Raw genomic sequence first — 18,534 nt, 5'->3', positions numbered from 1 at the left:
ATTGTCGCTGATATTAAAACTTTCCTCTCTTGTCCGCATTTGCTTTTATAAAAATAACTACAAAACGACCTAGCAGGTAAATAAATTTGTTCTAATAATTCTTGAAGGTTCCTTGCTGCTATAGAGGCTTTTGGCTTTAATTGAGTTGCCATTTTGCGCTGTCAGTGTGCAAGCAGCCAATAATAAATAATGATAAACTGTAGTGATAGTTCAGATTATATATTTTTTTAACATTATGGTTGTTTAAATATATATGTATAATTATGAAATCGGTTTTGAGCACCTCATTGAATGACAATTTGGCTCTTAATTCGGCTTGGTGGGAAACATCCCAGTGTCAGCTTGCTCCTCTAGCTGGCCATCATGCGGCCGGACTGTGAAGTGCAGCTCTGAGCGCAGCATCCCGTCTCCGGTCTCCTCCATTCCTCCCTCTCTCTCTCCAGCCGTCGCCGGGAGCAGTGTGTGTGTGCTGGTATAATCTGACAGCACGCTGGGGCTGCGTTTCCTAAGAAAAGCTCTGCTCTCTCAGTTTCTGCCCGTCTTATTGCCGCTCTCATTGTCTTTGTCGACAGTGATAAAGCAGGAGGTATCATCTTGTCCATTCCGCCAATTTATTACGACTTGCCTTTTTTGTTTGCTGATCTTCACAGATGTTATGTCAACACTTTTTTTTGGGGGGGGGGGAGTGGTGGTGGTGGTGGGGGGTGGGGGGACTCCTGGTTCTAATGGAATTTGTTGTGGCTGTTTTGGTCTCTTCTCTCTTTCAGTTCAAGCACGGGCCTGTTTTTGGAATAAGAAAAGCATTGCTGTTTTCTGACTTTGAGAGAAGAAAGAAGGGACTCCTCTGGAATTTCCCTAGGAATTTATTTGGACAGCTCCGGTAAGTGGACATTTTTGATATCAAAAAAGCTTAATGATTCAGAATGCATGCAGCTGTTTACCTTACTGAGTATATCATCATAGAAAAAATAAACAAGCGCATCCCTAATTTTTTTCCATTCTTCTGTTTTAATTACAGTTACCGGGGCTTTGCATTCACCGCCTGGGTATATAGTAAGTAGTATAGACTTTCTCTGCGTCTTCTGATTCTGTGTATTGCACTTGAAAGCAGCTTGTAATGTTTAACGTGTGGAATCTGGTGTCGGTTTGGTTTCTACTCTAAGTTATGTGTCGTGCCGCGATGCGAGTAGGTGCCCAGGGCGCATATTTCTGCATATCTTGGAGCTGCGTTATGGATAATGTAGCGCACAACGTGCACCGGTCTGCTGCTTGGCGCTACTCTCCAGATGGTAGCGAGATATTTAGCTACAGAATTATTTTTTTTTTATCGTCATCTTTACACACAACACACACTGTGCTCAAAACACAGAGCCATCTTTGCCCTAAACGATGCTCTGCCCCTCTTTTAAATAAATAGAGGATGCAGACTTGGTAACGTGCATGCACGCAAAAATTTCAAAATGTGGGATATTCTGTGTGTGTTAGTTGTTGGGACGTGTTGAGAAAGTTTGGTTTGATGGTTGGTCTGGAAACTGAGGCCATTTGGATGGTTTGTCTTTGAATAACGGCTATGTGTGTGCGTGCGTGTGTGCGCGCGTGCCCAAGGGTTCCTGACTCAGGTGAGGTAGACGGTGGGTGGGCTGTGACTCACTCAGTTTACCCATTTTGCTGCTGTTATCTGACAGGCTTTGATGTCAGATTTGACTGGTGATTGACAGTGGATCATGCGCAGTAGTGTGTCAGCAGAGGCCCGTGATTTTTTTTTTTTTCTTCTTCCACTCCATCACTGCAAGCTATATTTGGAAGTTACCAAATTCCATGATTTTTCTGTGTTAAACAGTATTTGTCAGACTACTACTGACAAGTGATTCATACATGGCCAATTACCCGTGATTTGCAGTCATACTTTGCAGCCTGAGAGAAAAGTGGAAAGCTCCAAAAGGCAAGATAATGAACTGAAAAGTTTGTGTGCCTCAGTATTTTGTAGCAAGCCAACCCGAGGAGAAGCAATCTCAAATGAGGGCAAGGACAGCTCACACAGGCTGAGAGATGTGTCCTCCCTGGCTAGTGCAAAGTGACAGAGGGCTAAGTGAGCATGACCATTCAGGAGAGGTAATATCATTACGGTCTGCCAGTCAGGAGGCAGTACAAGAGATAGGCTACTGTTGCATTTCAAAAAGAATTTAATGGGAAGCACACAGGACAGGAAACTGTGACATGAGGGCAGGTAGAATTTACCAGACAAGTACACCCACATGTGGCTCAATACACTTTAGCTAGTTTTTAAATATGACAATCAATGTCTTAATCTAAAAAGTTGTTTTGTGCTGTGAGGTTAGCATTACAGAGATGGGGGTATCATCTATCTATCTACCTGGAAACGCTGTGGACATCATAAAAAAAATCTGATTGTGTATCTATGATACTATATACTATGTTATCTAGACTATTATTTATTATAATAGTATTATATCTATACTCTAATATAGATATAACACGACCAGCACTGATGTGAAAATAAACAACAGGAACACCTGCTGTACAGACAAACACACATCCTCCTCCTTTTTTAAATTACCATTGCTAGAACAGCAAATTGCAACATGCTCAAATGTTGAAATACAACAGTCCTTAAGGCTAGTTATCCCTGACGTTTTGAGTTCCAAAGTGGATTTGAATCATTTGCTGTCAGGCAGTGAATTTCTTGCAAAGCTTTCAAGGATTAGTCCCAGGTAAGAATGTCCCCTGCCATCCTTTACCCAGCAGTGCTTCCATTTTATAAACTGGCAACATTCTGCGTTTTCCTTCGTCTTCCCTTTGAGTGATACTCCCAAAACTACTCGCCAGGCCCCCATCAATCACTGTTGGATGGGATTTGAGCAACAGCTAGAAATAGTAAGCGGGAAAGACAGGTCTGCTTGCTCACAGTTGCAAGAGCTCCTCCAAAATTGACCCGAAAGCCACAGCCAGCAGTGCCACTTAGATAGCTGCGTTCCTGCAAATCTTTTCCTCCTATTAATTATGCCTTAACATAGGTTGCTCTGGTGCAGCCATGTTGACAACACACCCACTATTCTTCTGCCTGCTGCACCCCCTTAGAGAGAAACAGACGTAAGCTGTAATTATGGTTTATAAACTTCCTCCAGGTGACATAATCGGGGCATGGCTGAGATGACAAGGGGCTGTGATAACAGCTACTAATAAATTTATAGCAGATTTTTTTTTTCTTTTGCATTGCATATTTCTGAGACTGTAACTTTATAGATACACTGTTGGAGCAGCACATCATATATAGTTCGTCCTTGTTGAAAATACAATAATAATAATATCAATAATAATATAATGAGGAAGACAGGAGTATTAAAAGAGTGCAAATATTGCCCATTTCTCAGCAAAAAAGGTGAAAGCAGTACACCTATGGGAAAGCAGCAGCTATATTATCCCTGTGTTTTTACTGTGAGGAACACCTTGATTGTGGTCCAAGGCTCGGCAAGCTGAGTAGCCGGCTCTCAGGGGCCGTTTTATAATGAGGATGCGCTGTCAGATAATTAGATACACCTGGCACAGGCGTTTTCAGGAAATTTTGATTCATCCCAAAATAAAATGTCTGTGCCTGCCAACATGAAAGCAGCAAAAAAAAAAAATATCCCGCTGTCACATTGCTTCTCCTCTCATGGTGGCAATGTTTTATTTATTTATCCACATCTTAATGCTCTTGGATGAGGCGGGCTTCATTTTGTGCTAGCTGATGCATTAGCTGCCAAAGTTTTTCATCTCTCGCAGAGTGAGCCGCTCACTCATAAGGGTGCCAGTGTCTCTCTCCGTGGACATCGACTCTCTCTGAGACGGGATGTTCTGATGCCGCTAAATTTAATGACTCCCTTGGCTGCATGGCACAAGATACCATCTAATTCTAATTCTAAGACAGTGGCATGACAACACATATCCCTCCCAAAATAGCTGCGTGACTATGCACATCACCATAACCTTAGATGTGGCTGCTCACGTGTTTCTGCAAACGAGAACAGCATAGGTGTGTATTTGAAGGGAATATTCATCCTTAGACAATGTGTGTGTTTTTCCTTTTTGTGCTTCCTTAATGATGTTTCAATACAGACATTAAATGTTTGGAGATTCTGAATGTGATGGATGCACATGTGAACTAATCAGCCATTTCATACATAGACTGTGTACAGCAAGCAGAGAATGATTAATTGAATTCACTCCAACACACACACACACACAGGTATATGCAGACCCATGCACACAAACACAATCTTAAATATAACGTCTTTTTCTTAGCCATTGATTAGAAAATGCTGCGTGAGATGAAACCCTCTCACCTGCGCTGTTTATTTATCAGGCACATGACTCCGGTCATAAATCAGACACTCATTAAGTTGTTAAACAACAACTTTTGCCTTCTGCAGGAGACATCAGTGCTATTAAGCCTGATATATGTGATACAGTAGGAAAGTGAGCCATTGCAGACTGCTCACGTTATCCAATTAAGAGATGTTTTGTTCCTCATTTTTTACTCACACACAGGTTTCACACTTTATTTGAAATGTCCCAATGCGGACACTCAAGTTGGTATCAAGTGACTCCAAAAACTACAGATCATCAGATTATATGTACGGCAGTAAGCAAGGCAGTGACACAGCTGAAATGTACTTTTTGTTACCTGATAGCTGAATATCAACACTACTGTAAGTCTTGCCTGTGTACAATTGATACTCTGGTGTCTACATTTTCTGTGTTAGAGCTAAATCAAAACAATAAGACGTGATGAATATATGCAAGGTTATATTGTAATAGGCCAACAAAAATGTAAGTTGAATTTAAGTGGCATTGCCTAAATCTTATTCTTACTAGAATGACACATTTTTAGAGGTGTTTGAACTCTACATATCAGAAATACATGTGCTAATAACCACATATTTCCCTATTGTGGTCAATTTAGTTTTCTAAATTGACCACAACAGAAAAAAAAAAAATGTCTTTAAGGACTTTCTGTTCATTTGGCTTAAAAGTTTAGATTGCTAATTTGTTTTTAGCCTTGGAAACAGCTGTTGACAAAAAAATCTCACCATAAGGTCCACTTTAGTAGCTGTTCTGGAGCTTTCGATTGTATCACACAGTCCTCCTCAGCAGATGGAGTTTGCCCAGTTGTCATGAAATTAAATTCCTAATTCCTTTTTTTTTTCCTGAGCAAATCCACCACACTAGGGCAACACCATCTGTTAAGGAAGATCGTGTGATGTGATAAAAAGCTCCAGAACAGCTATGAATGGACCTTGTGGTGAGATTCTAATTTAAGTTGTTTATTTTTTTTGTCAACTGCTGTTTCCACAGTTGAGAATGAATTTTCAATCTCTAAATCTATTCAGTTTTCACTATTAAAGGACCAGTGTGTAAGATTTAGGGGGATATATTGGCAGAAATGGAATACAATATTCATAAGTATGTTTGAATTAGTGATAATCACCTGAAAATAAGAATTGTGTTTTTCTTACCTTAGAATGAGTCCTTTATATCTACATAGGGAGCGGGTCCTCTTCCACAGAGCCCACCATGTTGCACCACCATGAACCAGAACAGACAAACTGGCTCTAGAGTGGGCCTTCCGCGTTTTTTGCACGTTTCGCAGCCACTGTAGGGTCTCTTACATGCTTGAAAGGGGAGGGGGGGCGGTATTCAGTTGGTTGCAATCTGCAACCTCACTGCTAGAAGCCATTAAATCCTTCACACTCGTCCTTTAAAGTCCCTGAAACCGTGATTATAAATCTTAAGTATTCCTTGACAACGTTAAATATTCATGATTAAATAAGCAACAATTTAAGTTAAATCTTGGGGAAGAAAACAGTTTTTAACAGAGTTTAACACTCAGCTTATCTTCTTCATCAAGACTTTGTGAGTGTGTTTTGATCAGATTTAACTGACAGTAGCCTGGCGACATCAGCAACAATTCCACAACTGTCATTTTGATTCCAATGTTCCGAGATGCACAGTCATTTGTGACATCACCCTTTTCCAACTAAGCCCCACCCACTTCAAAGTAGTGAGAAAATGGAGGACAAAAACACACAAATCTGTAATGTGAAATAACTAAAACTCTCAGAAAATAATGTGTTTATGTAGGATCCAATCACTCAGAAAGAAACTGATTCAAAAAGGTTTCAGGGCCTAAAAGTAGTGGAATCAATAAGACATACTAAAATTCAATACAGAAAAGACTACACATCTAAGGTACGGCTAGACCTCAGCAGCTGTGTTTCTGCACTGTATACGTCTGGCAACAAATACGATGTCAGTTCAATCATAGCATTAGATCTGGAGCATATTGACTCCTTGTGAGCCCAACAGTCAACAAGGTTTCCTGGCCTTCCCTGCGTCACTGGTGATGCAGAAGAAATAATTCAGCTGTGAGCGAGTGTCACAATATTTCATGATTGGCAACTGTGTGGTTTATAATAGCACTGCCAGTTTGTAACACAGTATTCAAAGCAATACTGCAGAGCACATGAGCACACAAGTCTAGGTCAAAGACTAGTATATAGCTGGACTGTGTATGAAACACTAGTGGGCTTTTAATATTTGTATGTCACCTAGTTATGAGCTATTTTTTATATGTTTTATATATTATTTCACTTACCTACAACCTGAATAATACTTTTAATGCAATAACTATCAAGTTAATCATTAATGCTAATTGTAAATGACCCCAACACAGCATGTATATAGGAAGCATTGAAAATGTCATTGGGGACAATCTAATGGGGTAAAATTTTTAACAGAGTAGATGTCATTTCCTGTATTCTGGTGCCTTTTAACAAGTGGTTTGATACCTGAAATTAAAAAGCTAAAAGTACAGAAATTGATTCGATGACTAGTTCAGAGCCATCTTTAACAATTTGAGGAATCTCTTTGTGCTTGCATGCAATTACAATTGCTGTTAAATTCATTTCTTTAATGTTATGAAATCAATGAATAAAGTGGAGAGGACAACTGTAGTCAAAGTGCCCATGTGCATTCTCCAAAAAACTACATTCATCTTCCAATGATTTCTATTCATTCATGCCTATTATGTTGTTAGCCAGTTATCTGGCTTTGTTAACACACACATTTTTTTACACATGTGACACTGCTACCGAGAGGCATTCCACATAAATACATAGGGCAAGATTTCATGAGAGAAGGCTTCAATGTAATAATCATCTGCCACCTTTCATGAAAAGCAATAGTCTTGAATTCATAAGTGGCATAGGTTTGAGGAGACTGTGTGAGCAAATCCATCAAGTTACCTGGATAACATCATAACAGCTTTGTGGCACAGGTCCCTGATATATACTTTTTTGGCTCAAGGGAATCAATGACTAGCTAACGTCAGCGGCGTGCTCGTGTGTATGTGTGTGCGTGCTATGTGAGAATCTGCCTGGGTGCAAGGTAGCAGTGAAAAAGGAAAGTGGAATTTCATTGATTTGGGCATTCTCTCAATAAGCAAGCAGAATGGATTTGACAATGAAGCACTGACACAGCGCTCTGAAAAGAGCAATGAGTGGATAGACCCATGAGCTGATTATCAACATGGTAAAAACACGATGAAGATGGGGGGTGGTGGAGGTCTAAACAAATAATTTTTAAAAATGGGTGGGACTTTTGACTTTTGAAAAGACACAAGACACATGTAACATGCGGACACTGACAGTAAGTTACACTGGCGATGGTTCACAGACCCTCTCTTCTCAAATAGGTGTTATTTGGATAAACTGACCACATATTGGGAATCTAAATGGTTATATTTACATCCGCCAAAATGTTAAAACTTAATCAAGTGACAACAGCTTAATCTGCACTACTGTATTGCTGCCAGTTGGTGCAAAATGCATTCTGGGATACTTAGCTTCGGCTGGATTCGGCTGACCAATGGTGTCACTTCATCACTCAGCTACTCAGTCAGTCAGCCTTGGACACTATACAGTTGTAGGGCTGTCCCTTGCTGTTGCGGTCCAGCCAAAAATAATATATCTATTGATAAGTGCACTGTGTACTGTTAGGATGTTGTTGTTAGGTTGTATATGTAAGCTATTGTTTATTTTATTAGTGCTCCGCTGCCTTTACCTTGAACCTGCAACAAAGTGACCAAACATATGGTCATGCTCTATTGTACACTGTTATTTCCCGTTACCTCACTTTTATCCCAAGGTAGCAAGAAATCTAACCCTGGCTCAACGATGCATGATTTGAAATTCATCTCAGCAATGAGGACTGTGGTGGACCTTTCCCCTCCCTGCTCGACTTGCTGTGTTTTTTATTACCAAAAGAAAACCTGCATCTGTATTGTGTAGTTGAACTTGGGGAATGGGGGTGGGGGAACGTTGCTGTCTGTCTGCTCTAACATGACAGGAACTCACAAAACTAATGGACACTGACAAAAGATGAAGACAAGAGGAGGATGTTACAGAAGTGCTGCCCCGAGTCAGAATCACTGCCTGAACTAATAACCATGTTATACTGGGATGGACACAATATGATAAACATCTGTAGAGTATAATGCAATCCAAAACAAGAGGAACACAAACTACAGCTTTAAAATAATTATAAGGCTGAATCAAAATCCTTAACAGAATTTCAATATTTGTTTGCTACAAAGATGCTGCAGTTATTGCAGGGCTGTTGTTTTGGAATGCAGAAAATTCGACAGGCGTCCATGATAGCATCTTCATCTCTTGTAGGTTATGTAGCTTAGTTCCTCTTTTGATGCGACAGGTGCTAGCTTAGATAATGACTTGGTGCGGTTTAAAGAGCAAATGTGATTTTACGTTCTGACCTTTTTCTAAGCCACACATACTGCACCACGGTGTGGATATTTAATCTCCATACATGCTATAGCTGTGGCAATCCTCTGCTATCTCTAAGCCTGAGAGATCTCAGAGGGCACTGGTATGTTGAGTATTGGCACTATAGTCTGCTGCGATATCGAGGCAAAGAAGAAAACAGAAAGAAATAATGCAGGCAAGATGGAGCCAGGGTACTCTGCACAGTTCGATGCTGCTGCTTCTATCCGACATGAACAAGAGAAATCAATTAGAACTACTCGGTTGCTATCCAAGGGACTTCCACCAAGGGTAGAGCGAATCAAAGCGTTTGGGAAAAAAAAAAAACAAAAAGAGAAAGTAGCAGAAGAGGAAAGTGAACTCGAGTGGCATTTTGTTGTATTCTTTGTCAGATCAGCTCCCTCTGACCTCAAGATAACATTCATGCTCACTGTGTTCATCTGAGGCATGCTTAGAATTCCAGACACTTCCCCATCTCTTTTTTTAACACAGATGTAAAGCTTTCTCACTTACTGTCCTTTCAGGTCAGTAATGAGAAAAAAGAAAGGCTGGCAAAAATGTTCCTTTGCAAGAATATGTCGATGAAGCCTTAGCATAGTTTACCCGCAGTTTCTGCCATTGTCCCAGCAGCCTTAGATTCACACTATTATGTTTATATTCATACCTTAGAGCCATTCCACCAGTCACTTGGAGGTCACTGTGAACAACATTTCTTTTTCACACCATGATGGGCACCACAGTTATGTTTTTTCTGAAAAGAAAAGAGCAAACAAGTTGGACTATTAGCAATCATACAGTTTTAAAAGTTTTATTTAAACATGGTTATTTTGGAAAGATCCTTAGTTATATAAAAAGATCCTTACAGTCTCCCAAGATTAAAACAAAAAGATTATTCACATTGAATATGAAATAGTCCAGCTATTGTGGTAGGATCAGTGAAGCTAGTATCCACAGCATATCATTTATTAATAGTATTTTACAGCCAGCTAAAGTACAATCTCACTATGATTTAAAATATACATGCAGTGCTACAGTAAATGCAGTGATCCTCTGAATCCTACATCCAAACTTGACTTAATAGACATTTAGTCTATACGTGGACTTCCCAAAGATCCTGAGAAAATTATTTTTGCTTAAGTGGCAGAGATGAACGAAAGAGATAAGGCAATTGATGCTTTATGCATATTTCATTGAATGCAGCTGAGCACTGTACTGTAAATACTGAGGTCGAAAGCGCACAGCATGGCTTTCACAAGACCCAGAGGCCTCATTGTCTTTGATCAGACTGAAATACGACACTTTCTGATCAAGCCCTACTTTGGACATTTAAATCAAACCCCTGACAGGCTCAGCGGCTCTAAGGCTGGGAGATAGGGTGTAATCTCTACACATAGGAGAAAGTGGACACCCCTGGAAGTGTGCTAGAGTCTATTATATTGTACATTTTGAAATCTTTCTTCCCCACCTTTCCCTTGATGAATATCTAGTAGTTGGTGATAGGGGAGTTATTCTAGAGTGTGGAAATTCAATTTGACAAAAAGACCTGTCTCATGGATTCTTTTAAGTGGTTATTATATCATAAAGTCTGCAGGGTAACAGATCTGGAAGGATTAATGAACAGGAATCCATAATTTCTTTTGTCTCTGTAGCTATTTATGTGTAAATCTGCTATGGAAAAAAAAAAACTGACATGAAAGAGACGTGAGCATAATATTTGAAATTATAAACAAAAAGATGGATATCCGACAGGTTCAGTGTGATCATGTGCTGGTAAAATAATGAACATTTTAACAGCACTGGCTTAGAAAGTTGCGTTCCATCTATAATCCTGTGTGTACAGTTAGCTCAGTCCCCTGACAGAGCACACATGTAAACACAGTACCCCCACCTCCCACTCAGCCCCGCTGTAGGTTTGGCTGTGGGTGCTTGGCAGATCCCTCGGCATCATGAGAGAATAACAATGAGGGTTTTGGGAGGGATCAGTTCCCCAGCACAGAGCCATACTGGGTAGGGTTTATGTAAGACCCTGGCTTCCTGAGCTCTCTGCCAGTTTAAGACGACAAACAAATGGTACCAAGGAGTACCAACTTGCCAAAGGGGGGGATTGCATCTCTTCATGCTACCCCCACTGCTTCATCCTCCCCTCCGCAACACAAACACCATCCCTCTGTTCATGCACAAGCCTGGTTATGCGTCGTGGCTTGTGATACCAGGTCTCATGTGTATCCATGCAAGTTGATGTGTGTTTTCACACCATTTGTTGGCTCTGCAGCACTGTCGCCCGCTTTGAAGCCACCCCCTTCCTTTATCCTCCTCTTCCTCCCTTTGTTTTCCCGTTCACATGTTTCAATGAAAGAAGGCTGGGATCTGTCAAAACCTATCCTTCCTTCTGTCTGGCTTGTCAACTATTTTTTTTATTTTTTTTTATTTTTAGGTGGGCTGCTACGGAAATTCACTCAGCCCTGACACCGCAGTGGTTCTTAAAATGTCAAAACAGGTAGAGGCTGAAATGTTGCCTTTTTGGATGATACAATTTATGTTTTTTTATCAGCTTTTTCTGTTGCAGTCCTGCTTATGATGTGAGTCATGCCATAGCTTCTTGATTATCCATATGAATTTTAAGGCAGTATAAATAGAGCGAGATCCACTCAACCCATTTTGAGAATTCCCATTCATGACTTATTTTTGTAGTTATTCCTGTAGAAATCAAGTGTGCAAAAAGGCAAAACAAGCACCATGAGTCATGCTGTAGCAATCGTGCAGCAAGATAGGCCTTGCTGAACAGTGTTCACATGGTTGCAGAGCTCCTTGATCTTAACATGAACCACTAAAAAATGCCAGACCAGCTCGATTTTAAGCTCCATGCTACATAATTGCAACTATCCACTGATAAGATGAGGCCTACAGTCCCTTGGTGCCAGATGTATTTTTAGAAGTGAAAGTGTTTAGCACTCTGCGTGTGTGTTGTCTAAATTTTTGCAACAGAAGGCATCCAAGTCTGTTGTTTTAATCAGCTGCATCTGGACTTTGTTTGTTGGGAAAAAATACAGAGGATACATTAATATTTAGATTGCTCAACTGGTCGAGGTTATCATTCATACATGAAAGCCAAATCAGATCAAGTCAACAAATGCTGTTGAAAGGTGAATTTGGGAATATCCCAGATGATAGAAAAGACTGGATATGAAGTGAAGGTCTCAATCATTTCCTTCCCCAGACACTATGAAGAAGACATATTGTGCACAGTGCCTTCTGACATGCAGTAGTCCAGAGCAAGGTCTTCCTTTATTTCTGCATAGCACAGGAATACACCATAGATAACATTAGGATCCACTGAGTTGGGAGTAAGGGGAAAATCGATGTAAGGTGAAAATTAAATTTAGCCCAAAGAGCCTTTAGGCAAAGTGCAATTTGAAAACACATCTTTTATGTTCCCCTGGGCGTCTGATAGGGGTGGGCAGGAGATGGACGGTGAATTTAACCATCATGGAAAAAGGCAGAGGTATGCTACGAGGGAAGGGAAACACCCTCATCTCACTCCTAATGTGCCTCCCTTTTGATTGTCGGATAATTTGGTTAGGGCCATGCGTCCCTTATCGGATCATATCAAAGGTCAGAGGCGTCCTGTAGACAAATCAATCTCCCCGTCTGAGGAGGCGCAGAGGAAGCATGGATTGAGGGAGAGCCGATCCATCTAGTGAGCCCAGAATGAAGGTGGGTGAGGAGGAAAAAGGGAGAGGTGGGGGCAAGAAAAATTATGGCATCTGCTGCTCAGAGAGAAGTGGGCGAGGAAGGTGAGATTGAACTGTTGACTTGGGGAATGTGATATGCTCAGAGAGAAAAAGAGTTTACATTATTGCTTGCCATACAAGAGCAGTTCTTTGAAAAGATCTGGCATATTATGGTCCTCCTGATTACCAGCTTACCAGTTAGTCATGGTACGCAAGTCACTGATATGTCCCAACTCGACCGAAAACGATATCAGTTTTGGTGTAGGACTCAGAAGTGGTTGAAAGCTTCTCTTTTCTGGCATTTTTTCTAACAAAAAAAAAATAAAAATCCTGGCTTTCCTGGTCACCACTGCCTGACAGTATCATCTCTGCGCTCTAATAGGTGTGAGGATAATCCAGTGGCTGCACATCTCATCATGCATGGCTTCCCACTTCCCCCCGTTTAATTCAATTTCTCAGTGTTCATACTTTCAGAACAGGTTTACAAAGGTTCTATTTGGTGCATTGAGCTGTCTAACCAACTTGCATGTTCTGCTCAAGGTTACAACTATTACTGAGGCAATTAGTTGAAAGACTGGAAATTAATCTGCAATAATGTAGGGAATCAATTAATATTAGCCATTTATCACACAAAATGCCAAATGCTTCTGGTTTCAGATGTTCATTGTCAGGTTTTGTTGCTTTTTTGTGTTTAATATCATTGTACATTGGATATCCTTGAGTTTTGGACTGTTAGTTGGACAAAATAATATGAAAAATAAATTAAGCCAGTGGTTCTCAAACTTTTTCATGTCAAGGACCCCTAACTGACACAAATTAGACCACAGACACCCATTTCATAAGATTTTGACCCAGGTTCCCCATCTGATAAGACTTTTGCTTTTAGATGTTTTATTACAGAAAGTGTATGAAACCCATGACCAAAACAGTCATACATTCTGTCATTGTGTTACTTATGGATAAAATTATAATGAAAATAAATTATTCCCCTTTTTGCTGGGGGCCCCCTGGAACCCCTTCAAGGATCACTGGGGGTCCCCTGACCCCACTTTGAGAACCACTGAATCAAGCAATTGAATTTGTATTGATATTTTCATGCAAAATGAATGTGGTTGACATGGGCAGCACAATAGTTAGTTATTTATTGTGTCATGCACATACAAGCAACCAGCCCACATGGACTTACAAGACACCAAAATGCAGTTGCAGTGGTGAAACATTTGTCAGAAACAGATGAGAACAAAACCGCTAACGTTACATTACAAAGAACTGTCTTCTGCACCAGTCAGCCACACTAAAGGTTTCCTTCCGGAAACACAGCTCAAGTTTTTTATAACCAGTCAACCAGAAAAAAATAATTGGAAATTAAGGACATTTTACTAAATGGTGTATCCCTTGAATCATCATAACGAGCAATAAAACATAAAAGGGACTTAGTCTTCAGTTTCACCTTAATCACATAGCAAACAGAGTCTTTTTTCTCTTCAGGGAAGGCAGTAAACCTGCCTCTTTCTATAGCTAATGGTAATGTACCTAAACGTGACTGTGCACACAGAGATCTTTTACTTTTGGATATACAATACTTGTACAGGAGCAGAGGTCTTTCAATGACATATGTAATGGATAACATCCTCATATACAGTATTAAGTTCAAATTTTCCAGTATTTTCCATGTTGTTCACAGTATAGTCTTAAGGTAAAGGTCAGTTGCTCCATACAGTTTAAATTTTGATTTGCATTTGGCAATTCTTTCTGGCATTTTATAGAATAAGCAATTAGTTGATTAATTAAAAAATGAGAGTAATTGATAATGAAAATAATCATTAGCTGAGGCCTTAGTCACAACCGTGAGTGATCTGCTGTCTTCAGGGAGTTCCATTAGAGGTTGTTCATGATAAGCACTACAGTAGTGATACCACTATTTATCATTCCTCTGCCTCATCACACTGAATATTTTAACTAATATTCCAGAGCTCTTAGAATACCCATTAACAAATAGTCATAATTGAACCAATGATGCATAAACACACAAGTGGTGGGCAGCAGTGCTAGGCAAAGTTTATAGGTGAGTATAAATCATCCACAGTTTAATGCCAACAAGATGTTTAATTTGGTCCCTCTGAGTGCGTAATTAGATCAATTAGCCTGAGTCCTGCATAGAGAAGCACATGGAGAAAGGACCCACGTTGCTCTCTGGTCTCCCTACATTAAAAGGCAACAATGTATTTCCTCCTTTTAAACTCCCTGTGTAATAACTCACCAGAGCCTTCCCTCCAGACACCGTTGCAAAGGTTCAGTGTGAGATAATGTTTGCTCAAGCAACTCTCAGTGAGATTCAGCGCTCCGGTGACACCATTACTCTAAGCTCATTGCCTAGTCAGGTTGGGTGGGTCTACCTTGCCTCAGAGAGTCGAAGCGCAGAGGCGCCAGAAGAGAGAGCACCTCTCAAGACAGATTACATGTCTGTGGACAAGCGAACAGGCTTGCACTTCACCTCCGCCTTAGACAAGCGGGTTATAATCTTTGGGTGTTTTTTTTCATGCTCTTGCCAGTCATATAATGCATCCAGGACAAGATGCTCGCCTGGCAGCCCAAACAGGTGGACGACAAGGCAGCTTACACATTTTCGCTAATTGCAGACAGTCAGTGAGACGTATCTGAAATGAAGATGATGGCACAAGCCTGCAGAGGAAGTCAAAGCAGCCTAGGCCTGAGCCAAAGTGTTTTAAATGGATTACACCAGTGTGTCATTGCGATTACATGCTCCTTGCAGGGACTGCGACAAGATGAATTGTATTTTATGGCTTTACAGCAGATTCTTTTTCTTTCTTTTCTCCTCCAACTTGAATGCATTTTTCCCCCCTCTACGAAGTAGCGTGTTCTGAATGTTGGATTGTTTTTTGCCTTTGAACTACCTCACAAACAGTTCATCTGCTACTTTTCCTTAAGGTGACATTTTCTGTTTATCTCAGAGTCGAGTGGCTGACTGAGAAAACATGTATATGTATACATTTTCATGCTTTGGAAATGATATTTCAGACTTATTTTTGGCTTGTTTGTATGGCTAAAACACTAGTACTCACCCTCATTTTGCATTTCAAAACATACTCTTGGTAGTGAACCTCAAAGGGCCTCAGAAAATGATACATATAAACACATACAGCATTTGATAGTTTTTCTCTATATGTCTACATACTGTAGGTCCAACCATTCACTCCCTGTTTACTATAATAATAATGTTTTTTAGGAGCCCTCTTATCTTTCTTTCCCTGTCAGTATAACGTATCACTGCAGTAAGTCATTTACATGTCTGTGCACGTACAGCACAGTAACAATCACTAACTCCACTTTCTACTTACATACAGTGTGTACTGTGTGTCATAAACCTCATTGATAAAAAAATGATTTAATAACATCTCTGCAGAAAATCAGTAGATATGGCAAGGTGAGCGGGCAGAGAGGGTTATGAAAGCTTCAGAGTGAGTGTGTGTAAGTGTGTGTGTGAGTGAGCGAGAGAGAGGGAGAGGGAGAGAGAGAGAGGTTGTGTCTCAAGGGAGCCCATTAAGTAGGGGAAAGACATGGGGTTAAACAGTTGAGAACTTCCACCATGCTGCAGAAGAACGCACGTTCATACAGTCATACACATACAATATTTTTTTATATTTGAAGACACTTATCAGCTTTACTATAACAGAGTTACGCTCCTTGTAAACCAGCAACTTTGAATAGCACTGTCTTTCTACTCCCTGTAGTCCTGTGATGTTCATTCTGAGTGAGAACTGTTGAGGCACACTGTTTTCAGTCAGTGTGATGTGAGGGTGGATTACATCTGGTAGCTGTACTGGTGGACATATTCCCCCGCACAGGCCCAGGCACAAACTGTGAGACATGTGTCTCAGCGTGGAAGCTAATTGAGATTTGTAACAAAGGTGTTAAGTTGTGTGCTCTGAAGTTGCCTACACACCCAAAAGTCGACGGGGACGGAGTCTGCTTAAGGATAATTTTAGTGTAAATATCTTTATCCTTTTCTCCCCGAATTTCCTTTATTTATGAAGTCATTTGAAATTCAAATTCAGATTTTAACTGGTAGTTACTGAACATTTTGTCATTTAATTCTGAGGTTTCACAAAATGTAGAGAATGTAGAATGAGGAATTCAGATTTGTTGTCGTGGTAACATTATTGTAAGGCAGTTGCATTTTACAAAGTCAAGATTTTTCCATCTGTGGTGTTGAATACAAAATGCTTCCTAGAAATACTTCTCACATGATTTGGTGTTATGATGATCTGCCCAGCACAGCTTGCTTATGTAATTTATTTTGCATTAGCAAAGTTAACATTGGCATTAGGGATATTAAAAGATCACATGAATAGGTATTTTTATGAAAGACTTTCAGTGGAATACAAGGAATGGCCTGTTGTGCATGTTGTGTCTTAATTTTTAGCATGGAGGTTCATTCTTTACAGGTTTTCCTACATTTGAACAGTAGTAGGTTAAATTTCAGATACAAAAGTGACAACTCTAATATGTATATACTGTAGCACGTGCACATACAAAGTGGTGGTGGCTGTAATGATGCCCTGCAAAGATAGTACTTGAGAATTCCATGTTATGACAACAACTGACTGACCCTTCAATTGACTACGTTAGTTACAATCTTCTACCTGGCTACCCACAGGTGCATTTCACCCCGTGCTTCACAGAGATCTGCCTCCACTGCCCTCGGCACTGAAACAATCCCTCAGTCTCTCCTCCTCAAGTGCCTACAAGACTTAATGCTCTTACTGGATTTTATATCAGCGAACACACTTGCTCCTCAAGCTAATCATAGGACTAGCGTCAATGAAATTTGATCAGTCTTAACAATGAGCATTGTGCCCTCCTATTGAGCACCATACAAATTAGCCTCTGTGCCGATGGCCAGTGGGACAATGTATTCTGCTGGCTTTATCACATCTCGCCCCGGCCTACTATTCATTTTGTGGACTGTATAGGATGAATTAATGTACTGAGCAATTTGTAAGGCTATGGATACGGATTACATTGTCTAACAGTATATTTGAATTGGTCTTTGAATGTAACTCCATTGGACTGAGATTAAATTCAGCTGATAAAAGTCAGGCTGTAACAAACCACATTATTATTGCCCTTGTCAGTCTGTTGTGCAAGGCAAAATGAAGCAGTGCTCCCATAATCCTGTTCATCTACAAGAGGTCTGCATTTCTGATTGAATTTCATAAATTCAGTTGGTGGGGATTGGCTGGGAAGTGATTGCCATTTTGCTTAATATGTCCTCTGCAGGCTCCTGCCTCTCACCTTCTAGCTCCCTTTTTTTTGCTCCCAGTTTCTCTCCTAATTCTGCTTCTTCTTTCACTTCATGAATGCACTGATCACAAATTTATGAAGCATTCACCACTGTTTAACCATTAACTGTCCTCCAGCACTTTCAGCAGTCCAGTCTGCTCAGTTTGACTGAAATGATAGGACGCCACTAAGAATGTAACATCCAAAGGAACTTCCTCCTCTCCCAATCAAACAGACTACCCACAGGGACGTCTAGACTGTAGCTGCTCTCTGTCCGCCCTCTCAGTTTTTCTACCGCATTACATCAGATTACTATCATAGTGCAATTTCTCTTAATGCTCCCTGCACTGTAAAATCATCACTACAGTCTTTTATGCAATCTCGACCTAAAGTGATTTTATTTCCCCCTCATAATTGAAAATTATGCTCTTAAATGACTCGTTAAGCATTGCACATTTTCCCCACACACTGAAAGCATTTCCTCTCGTGTTTTTTTTTTTTTTTTTTTGACAGTCACATTAAGAAAAGTTAATGTGTTGTGTGCATTCCAAGCATCTGCACTCAGTAGAGGCAATTTCCAAACATTTGCAGGCTGGAAAGTCTGCACCCCTGGCTGCGCCTCACGAACAACGCTAACACCTACGCAATCATTTGGTTTCATC

The 18,534-nt window shown here is 40.4% G+C and overlaps 1 protein-coding gene across 9 annotated transcripts in view; it reads left to right on the top strand.

Moving 5' to 3' along the window:
• Nucleotides 1–435: 435 nt before the first annotated feature.
• Nucleotides 436–18,534, top strand: part of LOC137174637 (receptor-type tyrosine-protein phosphatase delta-like) — a 369,722-nt gene continuing 351,623 nt past the window's right edge. For 2 of the 9 annotated variants that reach the window (XM_067580052.1, XM_067580050.1), the window contains exons 1-3: nucleotides 436–586; nucleotides 768–880; nucleotides 1,019–1,053. The gene's annotated coding sequence lies outside the window, so the exon portion shown is untranslated. The remainder of the gene's footprint in view (nucleotides 587–767; nucleotides 881–1,018; nucleotides 1,054–18,534) is intronic. The other 7 variants (XM_067580055.1, XM_067580053.1, XM_067580057.1 and 4 more) reach the window with 5 other exon arrangements.

This window comes from Thunnus thynnus, chromosome 22, assembly GCF_963924715.1.
Source record: "Thunnus thynnus chromosome 22, fThuThy2.1, whole genome shotgun sequence".
Taxonomy (NCBI): domain Eukaryota; kingdom Metazoa; phylum Chordata; class Actinopteri; order Scombriformes; family Scombridae; genus Thunnus; species Thunnus thynnus.
The sequence above is the reverse complement of the archived record's forward strand: the minus strand, read 5'-3'. Positions and strand labels throughout refer to the sequence as shown.